General features: G+C 42.9%; 1 protein-coding gene across 2 annotated transcripts in view; it reads right to left on the minus strand.

The window, feature by feature from the left end:
• The window catches only part of MYOM1 (myomesin 1), an 848,953-nt gene that overhangs the window by 306,098 nt on the left and 525,712 nt on the right, over nt 1-17,143 (minus strand). The gene's annotated exons all lie outside the window — the stretch shown is intronic.

Consider the following 17,143-nt stretch of genomic DNA (forward strand, 5'->3'; position numbering starts at 1 on the left):
TGGTGTTCCTCCCACCTCTGAAAAATATGCTAAGTGTTTCCATCTCAAACTCACCAATGAATGGAGCTGTGGGTAGCACCCCAGACTCTATCCAGTGCCTTATAGTGGGAACAGTTGTATTGACCAAACACTTTGGGCATCTACTGTAGTGCACAATCCTCAAGATAGGACAACATGGATCACAGACTGTGTGTTGTGGCAGGGCTAGCCACTCTATGGTGTCAAATATGGCTCTAGCTGATTCCTCATGTTGACTAATGTCACCAAATCGGCATGGGTATTTGCCGAAGATAAGTGGGTTGAGGACCTGGTCTACTCTGACCTATGTCAGGGACCCATGCTAAAGGTGGGATGAGTGTAGGTGCTCTTATTGGTCAGTGTGTGCCAGCCATAAAGCACAGCAGCCCTGTGTCAATAAGCTACTGGCTAGCCAGAGTCCATTTGCCCAGCCTGGGTTACTTGGGATAGCTCTGTTGAGTGAAAGCAGGAAGTAAAATCCATCAACCTGCCAAACATGATCTAAGAATTGCTACATTCAGTGTAGGTTAACTGACACGATGGAGCTTGGAAGTGGATAACATGATGGTATGGAGGAGGCTGGACAAGATGGAAGGGCAATACAGCAAAGCCACTTGGCTTGGGATCCAGAGTCTACTACTCAGGGGAAGACAGGTTAGAAATAGTGTGGAAATTGTGGTACGAGAGAGGTTTCAGTAGGCAGTGAGGGATATCATCAGAATTAGTGACAAATTCATGGCACTCTGACTCCACTGTAATGACAGAGCAGTATTCATAATCTCAGCCTATGTCCCACAACAGGGTTGTGATGGTGAAAGTACAGTTGTGTACACTTACCATAAATATAGATGTTCAAGTGTATTCACTGTTGCAGTCATCACATTTGGGTTATCCCTGCCAGGGTAGCCTTCGGTCGGCCGGAATACCAGAGACTTAGTATTTCTGTGTGAGTTGCTGTCGCTTGAGGACTGACGTCAGGTCGTAAGTAGTATAAAGTAAGGCAGCCAACGCCATTACATCAGTTTTTATTACCTTAACCTGTCAGGAGCCCCCAAACTAGGAGGCCAGGTTCTGGTGGAAGAACCCCACCAGTGGAAAATAAATACCAATATGTCCCTTGTAAGGAAAGGAGGACAACAAGGAAGAATGATACTAAAAGGAGAAAGATAATAAAGAGGGATGGAGGGAGGGAAACCAGGACTGCAATAGTGAATACACTCGAACAGCTACATTTATGGTAAGTGTACACAACTATACTATGTTCTTCGTGTTTCACTGTTGCAGTCTTCACATTTGGATAGCTTCCCAAAGCTGAGGAAATGGGTGGAGGCAGTCAATGAAACTAGAGGCTGGCTAGGATGCCCTGCAAGACTGCAGAGGCAAACCCTGCCCTAGATTTGGAGAAGACAAGGAACTGTTTGATCAAAAGGTGTGAGAAAAAGGGATGCTCAGTGGGAAAATGAGCAGAAATAGCAGAGACATGAATTTTTATAGAGGAGAAAGAGAGACCACTGTGTAGTAGGTCAGATAAGTAATCCAGGATGAGAGGGATGGAGGGCTGTGCCATATTGGCTCCCTTAGCCTGGATCCAGGTGCAGAATCTTTTCCATTTATCTGCATAAGACTTTCTGGTGCTAGAACATCTGGCCTCACAGATAACATCCAGAACCTGTTTACTGAGGATAGCTGATTGGTTTGGGGTTAGGGAATAAGCCAAGCTGCCAAACTGAGTGTCTGCAATTGGGGATGCATGAATTCCCCTTCCCTCTGGGTCAGGAGGTTTGGAATCTGAGGAAGATGCCATGGAGGCAGTGGGGACAGGCTGCACAGCAAGGGGTACCAGTTTTGTCGGGGCCAGTCTGGAGCTATAAGAATGGTCCTTGGTTTTTCCTCCCTTATTGTGAGCAGTACTCTGGGGATGGGAGGTAAGGGAGGAAAGGAAAAGACTGATAGATTGACCCATGGGAAGGACACAGCATCCACTTTCCAAGCCATGCAGTGATGCTCCCTGGTGCAGAATTTCTGAGCTGACGGTTGGTGTGGAAGGTAAAGAGGTTGACCTTCGGGGTTCCCCATTTCTGAGTTCTAAGGGTGAAGGTACTTCAATTGAGTTGCCACTCGTGTAGGTCCAGAAGGTTTCTACTTAATTGGTCTGCCAGAGAGTTGAGAGAGCCTGGTAGGAACTGTGCTAACAGGTATAGTTGCATGGAAGAGGCTGTGAGCCAAAGGGTCATGGCCAGCCTGCATAGAGGGTAGGAGTGAGTCCCTCCCTGCTTGTTGATTTACCACATCACAGTGGTGTTGTCTGTTTTGATCAGGAGAACCTCTAGAGAGAGAAGGGGTTTGAAAGCTTTCACAGCATGCTGCACAGCCATCATCTCTTTTTGACTGATGTGCAGAGGTATTTGCAGTGGGCTCCATTGGCCCTGTATGCACCTACCATCCAGGTGTGCACCCCAAGCATAGTCTGATGCATCTGTGGTGAGGGCGGGTGGGGAGAAGAGCAGTCCCTTGTTGTGGGAGATTACTGCTGCCTACCAAAGAAATTCTTTTCTGAGACAAAAAGTTATAGGTAGAAGAGTTTCCAGGTCTTGAGAGTGTTGACACCAAAGGCTCTTTAGGTACCACTGAAGTTTCCTCATATGCAGTCTGGCAAATGGAATGAGTAGTATGCAAGATGCCATGAACCCCAGAGCTTGCAGGATCTTCCTTGCAGAAAGCTGGGGACTGGTGGCTAGTTGGGAGAAGTAGGCTGTCAGGAAAATTTGTTTCTCTATTGTAAGGTATGCCATCTGGGATGCCGTGTCCAGACTTGCTCCCAGGAAGATTATCCTTTGGGTGGGCACCTGTTTGGATTTCTTTTTGTTGACTGTGTACGCTAGGGAGGTTAGTAGGGTATTTGCAAAGGCCAGGTACTTGAGCAGATTTTCCTGGCTGTCTGCCTGAATAAGGCAGTCATCTAAGTATGAGTAAATTTGAATATTTGTCTGCAAAAGGCAATGGCCTGCAGCCAAACATTTTGTGAAAACTCTGGGAGCAGTAGATAAGCCAAAGGGAAGTGCAGAGAACTGGAAGTGTTGAGATCCTGCCCTGAAGCGGAGATATTAACTGCATGATTCCCCTGATAGGAATGTGGAGGTAGACCTCTTTTAGATCTAGGGTGACTAGCCAAGCTTCCTTGGACAGCATGGGTAGCAGCTGCTGGAGGGTGAGCATTTTGAATTTTGGGATCACCAGGAAGGTGTTTAGAATGGATAGATCGAGGAAGGGGTGCCAGGTGCCCTCTTTTCTGGGCACCAGGAAAAGTCTGGAGTAGAAGCCTTGGCCTATCTGTTCTGCAGGAACGTGCTCTACTGCTCTCATAGAGAGCAGGAAAAGGATTTGCTTTTGGGTCTCTGCCCACTGATTTGATGGTAGATCTGGGAACTCTTTTGGGGTTGGAAGGGTATGGAAGGGAAATTTGTATCCCTGAGACACAATGTTCATAACCCATTGGTCCTTGGTAATGGTGGCCCAGGTGCTTGAGTGAAAGGAAAGTTTTCCCCCCTAGGGGTGGAAGGTGGGCAGGGGCGGGGGTGGAGGTGGTGAGTCATTGCGAGTTGTTACCATAAGGGGGTGGCTTAGAACTCCCTGATTTTGAAGTGGAGGTAGTCCACTGCTTAGATCTCTGCATTCCCTGGGGCTGCTGTCTGGAGGGTCTGTTTCCACGGGGCCAAGGCTGGGCCAGTTTACTTGGAGCAGGAAAGGACCAGTGCTTGGAGGGACAATGCCTGCTGAACCTAGGGGGCTGGACCTGTAAGAAATCCTGAACTGTTTGCATAGCTTTTGCTTTTTCTTCCATCTTTTTAAGACCTCTTCTGCCTTAGTGCCAAATAAGTTATCTTTGTGCAAGGGGGCATCCAGCAATTTAGATTTGACATGATCTGGCAGGGGTTGTTCCTTAAGCCATGCATGTCTTCTAATGACAGATCCAGTGACTGCTGCCCTGCAAGAAGCTTCTAGGGCATCAAAGCCACAGTGCAAAGTGTGTTTAGTTACTTGACTTGCAGAATGCATTAAGTCTTGTAAATCTTTAGATTCTGCCCAAGCAGGAAAGGAAGACATTTTTGTTTGAGTTCCAAGGTATGTTGCTGAAATGTCAGCATATGGAACTGACAATTTAGTGCCCTGATAGCAAGAGTAGCTGAGGTGTATACTTTTTTTACCCCATCTGTCCAATGCTCAGGAATTCCTGTCTGAGGGGTGGGATTCTTACCAGAGATTGCTTTAATCCCTTTTGGTCCTTGAGAAATAACCTCAGGGTCAGCTGTTGGATGTTTAAAAAGATATTTGTGTGAGTCAGGGACTCTATAGTACCTGTCTGGTTTTCGGGGAGAAGGAGGTAGGGCATCAGGAGCCAAGCTGGTTTCAAGGAAAACATCATCCACAACATCCAGGACTGGGGGGATGGCCAAAGGTCTGTGTTGCAGAAGAGCTAGGAATTCCCTGAGTCTCTTTTAAGACTGAGGGTAGTCCTGACTCTCCCATTGGAAACAATCCCTTAAAGTAGGCAGGGTTTCCCCAAAGGAAAAATCCTCTGGGGGAGAGGCTGAAGGAAATGAGTCCTCTGCATCACAATCCTCATAAGTGGAGAGGGGTTGCATGTCTTCATAGTCAGATGCATCAGATTCATCTGACTCTTGTTCAGACAAAACTACAGGGGACAGATCTCTTTTCCTTTTTGAGGGGGTAGCTTGGCTTCCCCTGATCAGCATGATAAGGTCTTCCACCATTTTAAGCATTTGAGACTGAGGCTAGGTAGTAGGCGCCTGAGAGTGGGTCATCAGTTTCTTGGGTGTGGTTCGAACCCTGGGCCTACGAAACTGTCATTTTTGAAAGAATGGTAGTCGTGAAAGAAGACGTCAGTTTGTGTCGAGATTCAGTAGTGAGAAGGATTTCCTCAGAAGCCGGTGCCTGCTCAGTGGCTCTGGACCCATTTAAGGTAGAGATGACTGCAGGATCCTTAGTCGAAGAAGAGTTTTGTAGCATACCGGACTCTGAAAGGGTCTCAGTAGCAGCCTGTGAATCAACTGAAGCAGACATCAGGGGCTGTGAAAACACCTCACTGAGTATTGGAGGACTGACAACTAGCTTAACAAAAGCGTCGTCAGTAGGTTTGGACCTGTGCGGTCTGTCTCTGTCTTTATCTTTATGTTTTTTTGGAAGATCTGCTGTTGGATGGATTACTGAAGCCATATCAGAATTCAAGGATTGTAAACAAAAATTACTGGCTACAATAAAGTTCTGGTGTTGAACAAAGCACAGAAGTGACAATGGGGGACATCATGGTCTAGGCCTCAGCAAGTGACGCAGTAAAAGTGGAAGTCTCAGGGTGGTATTTGCTTTCTACAGGTGAGACAATTATTAACTTTTTCTGACATTGGTTAGTGCAAGAAAAAAGGATCTCCAATGAGGTACTTAGCTTTAGAAGACTTCAACTTCAATTCAGAGATGAAAACTCAGGTAGCGGCCGACCGGCACTCATGTGAACTGCTTCTGCTTTGGGCTCCATGGCAAGAAAGACTGATGTAATGGCATTGGCTACCTTACTTTATACTACTGATGACCTGCCGTCAGTCCTCAAGTGACAGCAACCAACGCAGAAATACTGTCTCTGGTATTCGGGCCGGCCGAGGGATACCCTTGCAGGGATAACCCAAATGTGATGACTGCAACAATGAAACATGAACATCAGAAGAGTACATTCAGACAGCAGTTGCAGGACCTACTAGATAAAGCAGGACAACAGGAATTGGTGTTGGCAATGGGTGACCTGAATGCACATATTGGGACAGACAAAACAGGATATGAGAACTGACTGTGTCCACATGGGTGGGGCAACAGGAATAAAGAATTCTAGGTCATTCTAGACTTCTATCTGCAAATGGTTTGATAGTAACCAACACATGATTCAGCAAGAGAGACAGTCACAATATCACATACAAGAGTGGTCAACATGCAACTCAGGTAAGCTTCCTCCTCGTAAGGAAATGGAACTGGGGTAGAATCAGTGCTTGCAAAGTTATCCATGGTGAAACAGCTGGACCACAGCATAAACAACTGGTTTCCAAAATCAGCTGCAAGTAATGGTCAGAGAAGGCTCTAAGGTCAACAGAAACCAGGCTGAAGACCTGGAAGTTGACTGGAGAGAAAGTAAAAACAATTCAAGGAATTACTCAGTGCTCAATCACCCCCAGAATGTCTGAGGACTACAGAATAGATATGTGGCTGAGCCAGGTATGGAAATAAGGTATATACGGAAAGCTGGTGGCACAATGCAGAAGCCCTGGAAGTCACTGAAAGAAAGAAAGAAGGAGTGTAGAAAAAAGTGGGAGATAAAAAAGATGGACCAGGTTAGGAAGGAATACTGGTTGGCTAACAAAGAAGCTAAGAAAGGAATTGCAATAGCAAACAGCAGGGCACCAGAGGCATTCTACCAGCTTCTGGAAAGTGACTCAGTAGCATACCTTTAAACTGTCCAGATTTTCACAGAATGTCCAGATTTTTGCATCATATTTTCAGTTTGCTTCTCATAAAATTTGTGGTTATCTGACAAATCACTGAGAACTGTAGTCATTAAATAATGACATACATTTGAGTTTTACAACAGTGCCACACTTCATATTCTCAGAAAATGCATCATAACACAAATCCAAGTATTCTAGCTTCTTTCGAAATTTATGAGCAATATTTAAAATCTGTCCTTGTTTTCGGGCTTTTGATCCCTCATTATTTTAGTCTTTGTCCATATTTCTTGCTTTAAGAGGAGAGGTATGCACAGGTTGCAAGGCAAAGACAGAAAGATAAAGAAGATAGTCAGACACCCTTCATAAGGGATGCCAGCAACAACCTGTTCACCAGTGCACAAGATATCAGAGGCATATGGAAAGAATACTTTCAAGTAGCTTCTGAATGAAGAAAAAAAAAACAATGAAGCCCTAGACACAGCCTACAATGAGAGAAGAAGAGACACCATAGAAGAAGTAAGAACAGCACTAAGGGAAAGCAGCAGGCACAGATGAGGTCACAGCAAATATTATAAAGATGCTGGGTGAGATAGGGGAGAAATGGTTCCTGAGGGTACTGGTAGCAGTGTGGAGAGAAAGGCGTATCGCAGATGATTGCAGAATAAGCATACTTGTGCCAGTGTATAAGAAAAAAGGGGACATCCGTAACTGTGGGCAGTACAGAAGTATCAAATTCCTGTCACATTACATGAAAGTTCTAGATAGAGAGATTGATAAACGGATGCACAGAGTAGTAGAAAGTAAGGTGGGAAATGAACAGTTCAGATTTAGTTCAGGATGCAGCACAACTGACCCAATGTTTGTAGTGAGACAGATAGTTGCGAAGAAGCTAGAGATGAGGAAAGAGTCCAGTTGGGCATTCCTAGACTTGAAGAAAGCATATGACAAGGTCCCAAGAATGGTGATCTGGGTAGCCCTGTGGTGGTTTGAAGTCTCAGAAACATTGGCAGAATTAGTGCAGGCTATGTACAAGGACCCAATAACACACGTATGAACAGTGTTCGGTCTCACAGAGGTGTTCCCAGTAGGAGTGGGTGTGCATCAGGGTCCAGCTCTGAGCCCACTGCTGTTCATGCAGATGATGGATTACATTAACAAACACGTCAAAGGAGACAGATCAACAAAGTTGCTGTATGCGATGTGGCATTACAGGCAGACTCTGAGCAAGAACTTCAGCAAAGAATAGGATAATGTAATGCAAAACTGAAGGCACATGGGATGAAACTGAGTACAGATAAGAAAGTGGTAATGGCAGCAAATTGGGGGAATCAGTAGAAGCTTAGAACTGAGATAGTAGGGAAGATAGTGGAAAAAGATTAACAGCTTCATGTATCTTGGAGGGGTGGTTGAGGAGGAGGGAAGTCTGAATGAAGAGGTCAAAGCTAGAATAAGAGGTGCTGCAGCCAATTGACACAGAGTGTCAGGTGTAGTCTATGACAGAAGAATGACAAAGAAGCTGAAAAGTATGGTACAGAAACCTGGGCAGTAAAGGCAGAGCAGATGAGGAAGCTAGAAGTCATAACATTAAGTGCCTGAGAAGGGTGGTAGGATGCACACTGTGAGACAGATGAAGAAATGAGGACATAAAAGCAGAAGTAGCTCCAATTGCAGAAAAGATCAAAGAGAACAGATTATGGTGGTCCAGGCACATATGCAGAAAATCAGAAGACAATCTGGTGAAGAAAATTTGGGTCAGACAGGAAGAAGGCAAGAGGAAATGAAAGTGTCCAACAAAGAGGTGGATGGATTGTGTTCATAGGTAGGTACTAGGCTATCTGCCAGAAAGCATTTGTAAGCCTAGCCAGAATGTGTTGGCTTTCGCCACCCCCTTAGATTAGTTCCCTGTGCCTCTGTCCAGCACAGCCATTGAAGTGATCCCTGGGGTAAACTTTCTGTTTCCCATCCACTTATCAAGGTTTCTCTTGAAGAGTGTTAGCGAGGAGCTCTGCCTAATGTAGATTGGAATCTTGTTCCAAAGCATGGGAAGTCTCTGAGACAGGAATCTATCCCTCCAGCATGTCCTATTTATTGTTATGGTGAGGTTTAGATCCCTAGAGCGTGTGGCTCAAGGGGATATGGTTTTCTTTAGGTGGAGCATGTCCATCAATTCTGGGTTGGACATGGCCTTGTATGTCAGGCAGAGATCACCTCTGAGTAGGTGGTACAAGTGGAGTTTCTTCAGTCTAGCTGCATAGGGCATCTGTTTGAGGCCAGTGATCCTCTTGGTGAGATACTCTGTGGTCTTTCCAGCTGTTGCAGGTGTCTTGTAAGGTACATCCCAAATAGGGCATTGTACTCTATAATGGATCTGATGAGTGATGAGTAGAGGGGTACAATGACTTCTTTTGATCTGGATGCGAACCCTTATGTGATTAGGTGGTGAAAGATTTTCTAACCACTTTGGCAATGTGATTATCAAAAGAAGATTACTATCTACTTGGGTCCCCAGATCCTTTATTACGTCTTCCGTATTTAGGGGACTACCACCTATGTGGTAGTTTGTGGGTACTTTCTTTTTTCCAAAGGGGATGACTATGCACTTTTTGGTATTTAGCTTGAGGTCATGATTTTGACACTAGGTATACGTCTCAGTGAGACCCTTTTGGAGGATGTTTGTGTCAGCTGGAGAGTCAATTATAGCCCTTAGTTTGCAGTCGTCTGCAAACTTGGTCAGTCATAGTCCTCCTGTGCTTGCCTGTACCTCTGAGAAGTATATGCTGAACAGGAGGGGTCCTAGGACTGAACCCTGTGGAATGCCACTTGTAACCAGTTTAGAGACGGACCTAGCTCCTGCAACTCTCAACATGTGGGTTCTGTCCATGAGCCAGTTGGCAACCCATCTTGTGATGTAGGGGTTTATGTTCAGGCTGGTGAGCTTGTCTATAATACCAGAATGGGGAATGGTGTCGAAGGCCTTTGCGAGGTCTAGGTAGGCTGTGTATACCACCTTTCCCTTGTCTATAGCCTTGGTAACTGTCTCAAAGAAGTCCACCAGGTTTAGGAGGCATGATCTGCTGTTAACAAAGATGAATTGAGTAGGGTTCAGTGTTTGGAGGTTCCCAATGTCCCCGTTAATGAGTTCCATGATGATGCTCTTCATAGCCTTGCAGACCAAGCTAGTCAGGCTTATAGGGCAATAGTTCCCGGGGTCTGTTGTGGCTCCACCTTTGTGAAGCGGAATAACCGTTGCTGTGCGGCACTCTATGGGTATGTAGCCTGTGGGGAGGCTGAGTTTGAACAGTGTGTTTAGGTGAGGGGCTAGTTTGTCTTTGAGCTCATGTAGGACACAGCCTGGGACACAGTCCGGTCCCATTGATGCTGTGCTTTTGGCTTTGGAGAGGGCTGTTTTAACCTGAGTGTCTGTGATTTCAGGGGTTCTACATTATTCTGGTATGATTATGGGCTCTTTTGAGGGTGAGAGGGGGGTGAAGTTTGCACTGAACCTGTGCGCCAGGATGTTGGCGATATTGGTCGGTTCAGTGTATTTTGTGCCATTCTGCACTAACTCCGAGCAGATCTGAGCATTGCCACTTAGATTCTTGACATAGCTAAAGAATGCCTTGTAGTTATCTTTGGAGTCCTTGGCAATTTTTCTTTTGAAGCTTGCCTTGGATGATTTTATGAGGGATCGTAGTTTCTTATTGATACTGATCAGGGATGTCTTCCCTTCTTGGGATTTTACTGTTTTCTGTACTAGTTTCCTCCTTCTGTTGTATAGTTTGTTTATGGCAGGGGTCCACCAGAATAGTTTTCTTTTCTTGGAGGAGTGAGTCTTGGTTTTGCTTGGGATAGCATGATCCATGCATTCTTGTAGGTGCCTGTAGAATGCATTAGTAAAGAATTTTGCAGCTTGGACAGCGTTATCCTTTAGCATGGGGGCTTTGAAACTTTCCACCTCGGTCTTGAGTAACGTGAAATTTGCTTTTGAAAAGTTTTTCATGGTGGTTTCCTTGTCCGGGGGTGGGGGAGGAGTGTGGATATCCAAAGTGATTTGTTTATGGTCAGATCTAACCAACAAGGGATTGACCTCCGGTGTGGAACACCGGTCATCCATGTTGATGATGACCAGGTTCAATATGTTGTCACCTCTGGTGGGAGTGTTGACCAGTTGATCCAGGGTGTTTGAGTTTATAAATTCCAGGAAATGTTGGGCAAGGGAGTTAGTACTTGAGTAGTTCTTCCAGTTAATGTTTGGGTAATTGAAATCACCCAATATTAGGGTGTTTGGTAGGACCTTTATGTTTCCCAGTGTTTCCAGAAATGCGGAATGGGGTCCTGGGACATGGTGGGTGATCTGTAGCAAGCTACAATTTGAATTTCAGTTTTGCCCATTGTTAGTTGCACATGGATAATCTCTGAAGCATCATGCTGTGCCACTAACCTGGAGGTGTGGGTATCCTTGATGAATATGGATACGCCCCCGCCTTTTGTATTTCGGTCCGGGTTCTAGGGCCAAAATGTATGGTATGAGTTGTAGCCTGGTAGTGCTGGGGTGCTCTCTGGAGCCTTAAACCAGGTTTCTGTTACTGCACATATATTGATTTTCTCCATACTGAGGAGTGCCTCAAGTGCATGCATTTTGAGGTTTAGACTTCTGGCATTGACTAGCATTACCCTCAGTTTTTTGTTACTTATGCTATTTATGGCGGCGGGTTTGTCTTTTGAGCCTTGCCTAAAAAGTGTGAGAGAAGATTTGCAACAGTCAGACATGAGTGTCGAAGAAGGCAGGAGTGTGACATTGAATCGGGGGAGATAGCAACAGTTAGCACGGCATTCTGACCCCATGTAGAAAATGGGAAAAAGGGGGTTGTTGATGATGATGATGATGATGAAAAGGTCCCAAGAAAGCTGATTTGGGCAGTCCTGCAATGTCCTAGAGACACTGGTAGAATTAGCACAGGTTATATACAAGGACATAGTGACACAAGTACGAAGTTGTTCAAACTCACAGAGGTGTTCCCTGCATCAGGATTCATCTTTGAGTTCACTGCAGCTCATGCTGGTGATGGATTACATTACCAAACAGGTAAATTGACAGATTAACAAAGCTGTTATATGCTGACATTGTGGCATTACAAGCAGACTCTGAATAGGGACTATGGCAAATGACAGGGAGATGGAAGAATGAAAAACTGAAGGCATATGGGAAGAAACTAAGTACAGACAAGACAGTTGACATGGCAGCAAATGGGGAAATTGGAAAAGAACCTGAAAACTGAGATTTATTTATATTTTATTTGTTTATTTATTGACATTTAATTACTGGGAAAGTCCGACTCGGTAGGAGACCATTTTCAGAGGAGGCCCAGGGAGGAAAGTTCCAAAGTATTACAAAACATTTTAAGAACAGTATTCTTATAATCTTTAAAAATAATAAAAAAAACAACTACAGTTTAATTATACCAAATTAGACATAACGTGAAAACACTGGTTAAGAATGGATACAAGCTATATGACAATGATTTAATATTTAGAGAAATTTTAGCCAGTTTATAGAAAAAGTAAATGTAAGTTAGTATATTACAAACGGGGATTGCAATATAAAATGAGAGAAAAGCAGGCTTATTGTATACTGGAGAGAAAGCCACAGAAAATAAATTGATAGGATTGAGGAAATGGGTGAAGCAGGGAGAGTAAGGAGATGTAAAGTATGAACAGGCATTTGTTCACATTTAGGGATATAGTTTATCTTGGTGTTGAGAAAGAACAGAACCAGCTTTTGGCTAGGAAGTCTTTCGGGATGGTTCTGAAGGATGGGAGGAATGGTATTGACCTGATGGATAAGGGCAAGGAGTTCCAGGCCTTAGCAACATGGTAGGAATACAGACAAAGCCCAGCAAATCTGATAGGTTTGTGGACAGATAGGAGGTTTTTGTCACTGGATCATACTGACCAATTGGGAACATAGTTGTTTAAAATGTTATTTAGTGCTGGACAAGCAGATCGATTCTGGATAATTTTATAAGTAGTAAGAAGCTGTGTATATGTTAGTTAATGGGAAAGTTCTAATCAGTTTAGGCTTTTAGTGCTATAGAGTGGTGGGATCTGAAAGGGGTATTTGCTGCAACTTTGTTATAGCATTGTTCAAGTTTGATGTTTGGCAGCACCATAAAGAAGTGTGGGGAGGAGATAAGCAGTGGCAAAATAGCTTTCGTTGTGTTGGTGAAAAAGTTTTTGGCTCTATAAACTATCCCTAGTTTTTGATTTGTTTTTCTTATATAATTTTGTATATGCAGGTTGAATTTAAGATTATCGTCCACTTTCATCTCTAATAATTTGCTATGAAAAGTGACTTCAGTGGTTGTATTATCAAGCAAGGACTTTAAATTTTGTTTTTTCATGAAAGAGGGATTTGGGAAAAAGTCATAGATTGTTTTTTTAGGATTGAGGGTTGAGCATGAGTTGTGAATTACAAGCAATATTTCAGACACTGTAAAAGCTTCTAGAGTAATTTTTTGGAGGTGTGCTATGTTGTCAGACATGCAAATGAGTGTGGAGTCATCTGCATACTATATTAGGAGGCCTGTTGTGTGGATGGGTGGAGGGTGGTGGTGAGAATGTTAAAGAGAAGGAGACCAATGATACAGCCTTGAGGTACACCGGTGGTGATTGTGACGTATGAAGGGAGGGTGGAGTGCCATTTTACTGACTGATACCTACTGGATAGGTAGCTTTTGAACAATAGAAGACTGAGTTGAGCAAAACCTAATGAGGACATCTGAAATAGAAGTTTGCTGTGACTAACTGTGTTGAAGGCTTTAGACTAAACTAGAAATAGGACAAATACTAATTTGCCATTATCTCTAGCTTTACTGGCAGTATCTACATAAGTTAGAAGTGCAGTGTTAGTACTGTGGGAAGGACAGAAGCCACACTGTGTGGGGGATAGGAGTTCTTCCTGCAGGAGATAGTTCAGTAATTGTTTTTGAATACATTTTCAAGTACTGTGGAGGGGGGATAAGATTGCTATAGGTCTAAAGTTAATAATGTCTGTTGAATTACTTCTTTTGTGCAGAGGGATAATGTGTGATTTCTTCCAGACAGAGGGAACGTGGGATTCCTCGACTGACCTATTTATAAGGACTGACACAGGATAGGCAATGCTATTGCCTGCTATTTTAATGTACTCGCTTAAATTGTCATCAGCTGAAGTAGAGAATGGTTTGAGTTTCCGAGTAGTTTTACATAGGATGTGGACACAGGTTTGAAGGTGAAAGTGGATGTGGTGGAGTGTGGATGTTGGGCCGGGTTAGGATTAGATTTGGGGAAATCTTTGGTTTGAGATGCTATACTACCAATGCATTAAGAGTTGAATTATACTGAGGTTTCAAGTGATGAGTTATTGGGAGAGGGGTTAGGGTTGAATTTATGGCTGGGATGCAAGATTTCTTTAATGGCTGTCCGGAATTGTTTAGGGTTGTGTTTACTATTATTCTGAAATTTATTATAGTACAGTTTTTTGTCTTCATGAATTTGCTTTTTAGTACGATTGCAAAGCATTTTAAAGTTTTCATGATATTGTGGTGTTTTACATTTTTGCCATTTTTCCATGCTTTTTCTCCTGCATTAGCATTCTAATTTTTTTGGATAGCTAAATTGTATTATTTGGTTTTAGTCTTCAGGAAAGTTGAGTTGAATTAATTTAGAGCATCATCTATGGGGAGGATTTTTAGGAAGATCCAGTTAATAGATGATAGGGTAGTAATGAACATTTGTGGATTAAACTTGGAAAGGTTACATGTTGTTTTATAAACATGCTGTTTAACTGGATGTGTGAGATGTCTGGTTGTATGGAATGGGAGATGATCACTGAGACAGTCAGAAATTGTAGCCCCCATCAGACCCCATTGTGATGGGTTATTTGTTAGGGTCTTATACTAGGATCCAGACCCATAAGGAATGTGTAGGGCTATTCATTAGCTGTGTGAAACCAAATTCTCATCTAGTAGTATTTTTTCTTGTGGAATTGTTATGGATAGTCATTGTAGGATGTCTTCCAATATGGCTGTATTATTGCCAGGAGGGATGTAAAGAACAGTAATACATAGATGTTTATAATTGTTTAACTTCAGGAAAGTAATAAGAAAGTCTGCTGAACTGAATGTTGGCATTGGTTTGTTGTAAGGGGAAATGTGTCAGTTGTTGGGAAATATTAAAGCAATACCACCACCCTTCCTCTTTATATGGTCATTACCAATGATATTATAGCCAGGAGGTGTAATTTTGGAGTGGTTTATTCTGGGTTTAAACCAAGTTACAGTCAGAATATTAGACTTATGCTGGGTAATCCAGGCATGTAGTTTGGCAATTTTATTTCTTATGCTTCTAACATTTATGGCAGCAAAAGTTACATTACTGGGGTTGGGGGTTGACTACTGTATTGGTAGAACAGTGTGTGGAAGAAACTTTTCTTGATGTTCTTTGCTGTAGGTGAGGCCAGGATTGAGGTGAATGTCTCCTAGAAGGATTTTAGTATTTTGGGGAATTACTGATACTTGTTTTGTGGAGAGCATTTTTCCACTTAATTTTGTTTTGGTTTGAGCTGAAATGGAGTTAATCAGTCTATATTTGGAGGGAAGATGAGGAGTGTCATTTAATAGGTTTGGTGCGATGTATGGAGAGTGTAGGGAGGAATTATGAATAGCTGTTTGGGACAGAGTTGCAGAGATGTTGAGAGCTATTATAGAGTCATGGTTGGATGAAAGATGGCCCAATAGGAAAGGAGAGGTTGTCCTAGTACCTTCTCTGGAAAGTAAGGAATAGAGATAGGTTTAAGACTTCAGTATGATGATGTAGTTAAAACAGGAAGTGAGGGTTTATTTCAGTAAAGTAGAAGATATGATGTAGACAAGATAGGTGCTGTTAGGGAGGGGTGTAACTACGAATGAATATAATGCAAAGTAGTATTGGAGGGAGAAAGGTAGTTGGGAGTGGTGCTAAAAGATTAAATGGAAGTTGGGAATTGGGTAGAAAGAAACATGAGTGTTTTTTATGATAGTAGCAAGATTGTTTGGAGATAAAAGGAAAAATAGAACAGTTTAACAGTTTCAGGTGTCTGGGAGGGGAGGTTGAGGAGAAGGGAAGTCTGAATGAGGAGGTCAAAGCTAGAAGTAGAAATGCTACAGCTAACTGGCACATAGTGTTAGGGTAGTGTGTGATAGAATAATGCAAAAGGTGTACAAAACAGTGTTGTCACCAATACTTCTGTATAATAGAGAAATCTGTAATTGGTGCATATACATGGGCGGTGCAGTGGTGCAAATGTTAATGTTGTTACCTCACAGCAAGAGTTTCTCTGGTTCGATTCTCAGCTGAGGTCCCTTCTGTGTGGTGTCTGCATGTCCTCCGTGCATTTGTGTGGGTTTCCTCTGAGTACACCATTTCCTCCCACACTTCAAAGAGCTGTGTCTGGAGTGTTTCTCCCCAGACCTCCACTGAAAATAGGCTCTGTCCTAGTTGGACTTTCCTGGTCAACAAATGTTAAATAAATAAATAAAGTAAGTACCGGAGGGTGTGGGACATACCTCTCCATTATCTAGATTTTTGCCTCATATTTTTGGTCTGTTCCTCATACAATTTATGGTTTTATGGCAAATCACTGAGGACTGAATCACTAAATAATGATATGCCTTTGACTTTCAGACTTCATATCCTTCAGAAAATACATGCTAACACAAAACCAATTATTCTAGCAACTTTCTATCTTCATACAAGTAATATTTAAATCTGTCCCTATTTTTGGGCCTTCCCCCCATTATTTTAGGCTTTGTCCAGGTTTCTTGCAGTATTAGGCTGATAATTATGGTGTGTGTGTGTGTGTGTGTGTGTGTGTGTGTGTGTGTGTGTGTGTGTGTGTGTGTGTGCTTGTCTAAGAGGGGGGTACAAGGGGTCTTTCCCACTTTAATTAATCAAATGTTTGTAGCTGTTTGTTTTTTTTTTTTTTTGAATAGTTGTGATTCTAAGACTTTTTTTTGGTACTTTGTACCCTATCTTTTGATTTTTTTTAGACAATTAATATGGACTTTACATTTAGTTATGGGTTGTCGAGGATTGCCATGCTGAAAAAAATAAATAAATAACTTTTTGTGAGTTTGGGAGTTTTTGATATTTTGTGGTCAAATAATCAGGAGTCAATCAAGGAATATTTATAATGGACCCATGCAGAAAAGTTTTGTGTGTGTGTGTGTGTGTGTGTGTGTGTGTGTGTGTGTGTGTGTGTGTGTGTGAGTATGTGTTGGAGTTGCTGATTAAAATGGGTCTATGCTCACGTATCAAAAAAATTTGCAGCAAAAAGCTACTAATTGAAAATTAAACAGAAAACGTTTAACATTCTGAACATGCTTAACACAAAAAAATACTTCATCGAATGACCATAGTTGGCCAACAACTAGGAAGTACCACAATGCATAAGGTAAACAAAGGGACTTTTTAAAATTTGTCTTATTCCCCACTGTAGTGTGATCTTGGAGTTGGTATATATTGTTAGGGGAGGTGTGGGGGGTGCAGCTCCCCTCATTGGAGGGTGTGGGGAACAGAACCCCCACTGTGGTTGGTTACAT

The sequence above is a fragment of the Protopterus annectens genome, chromosome 3.part0 (assembly GCF_019279795.1).
Source record: "Protopterus annectens isolate FY-2018-M chromosome 3.part0, PAN1.0, whole genome shotgun sequence".
Classification (NCBI taxonomy): Eukaryota; Metazoa; Chordata; order Ceratodontiformes; family Protopteridae; genus Protopterus; species Protopterus annectens.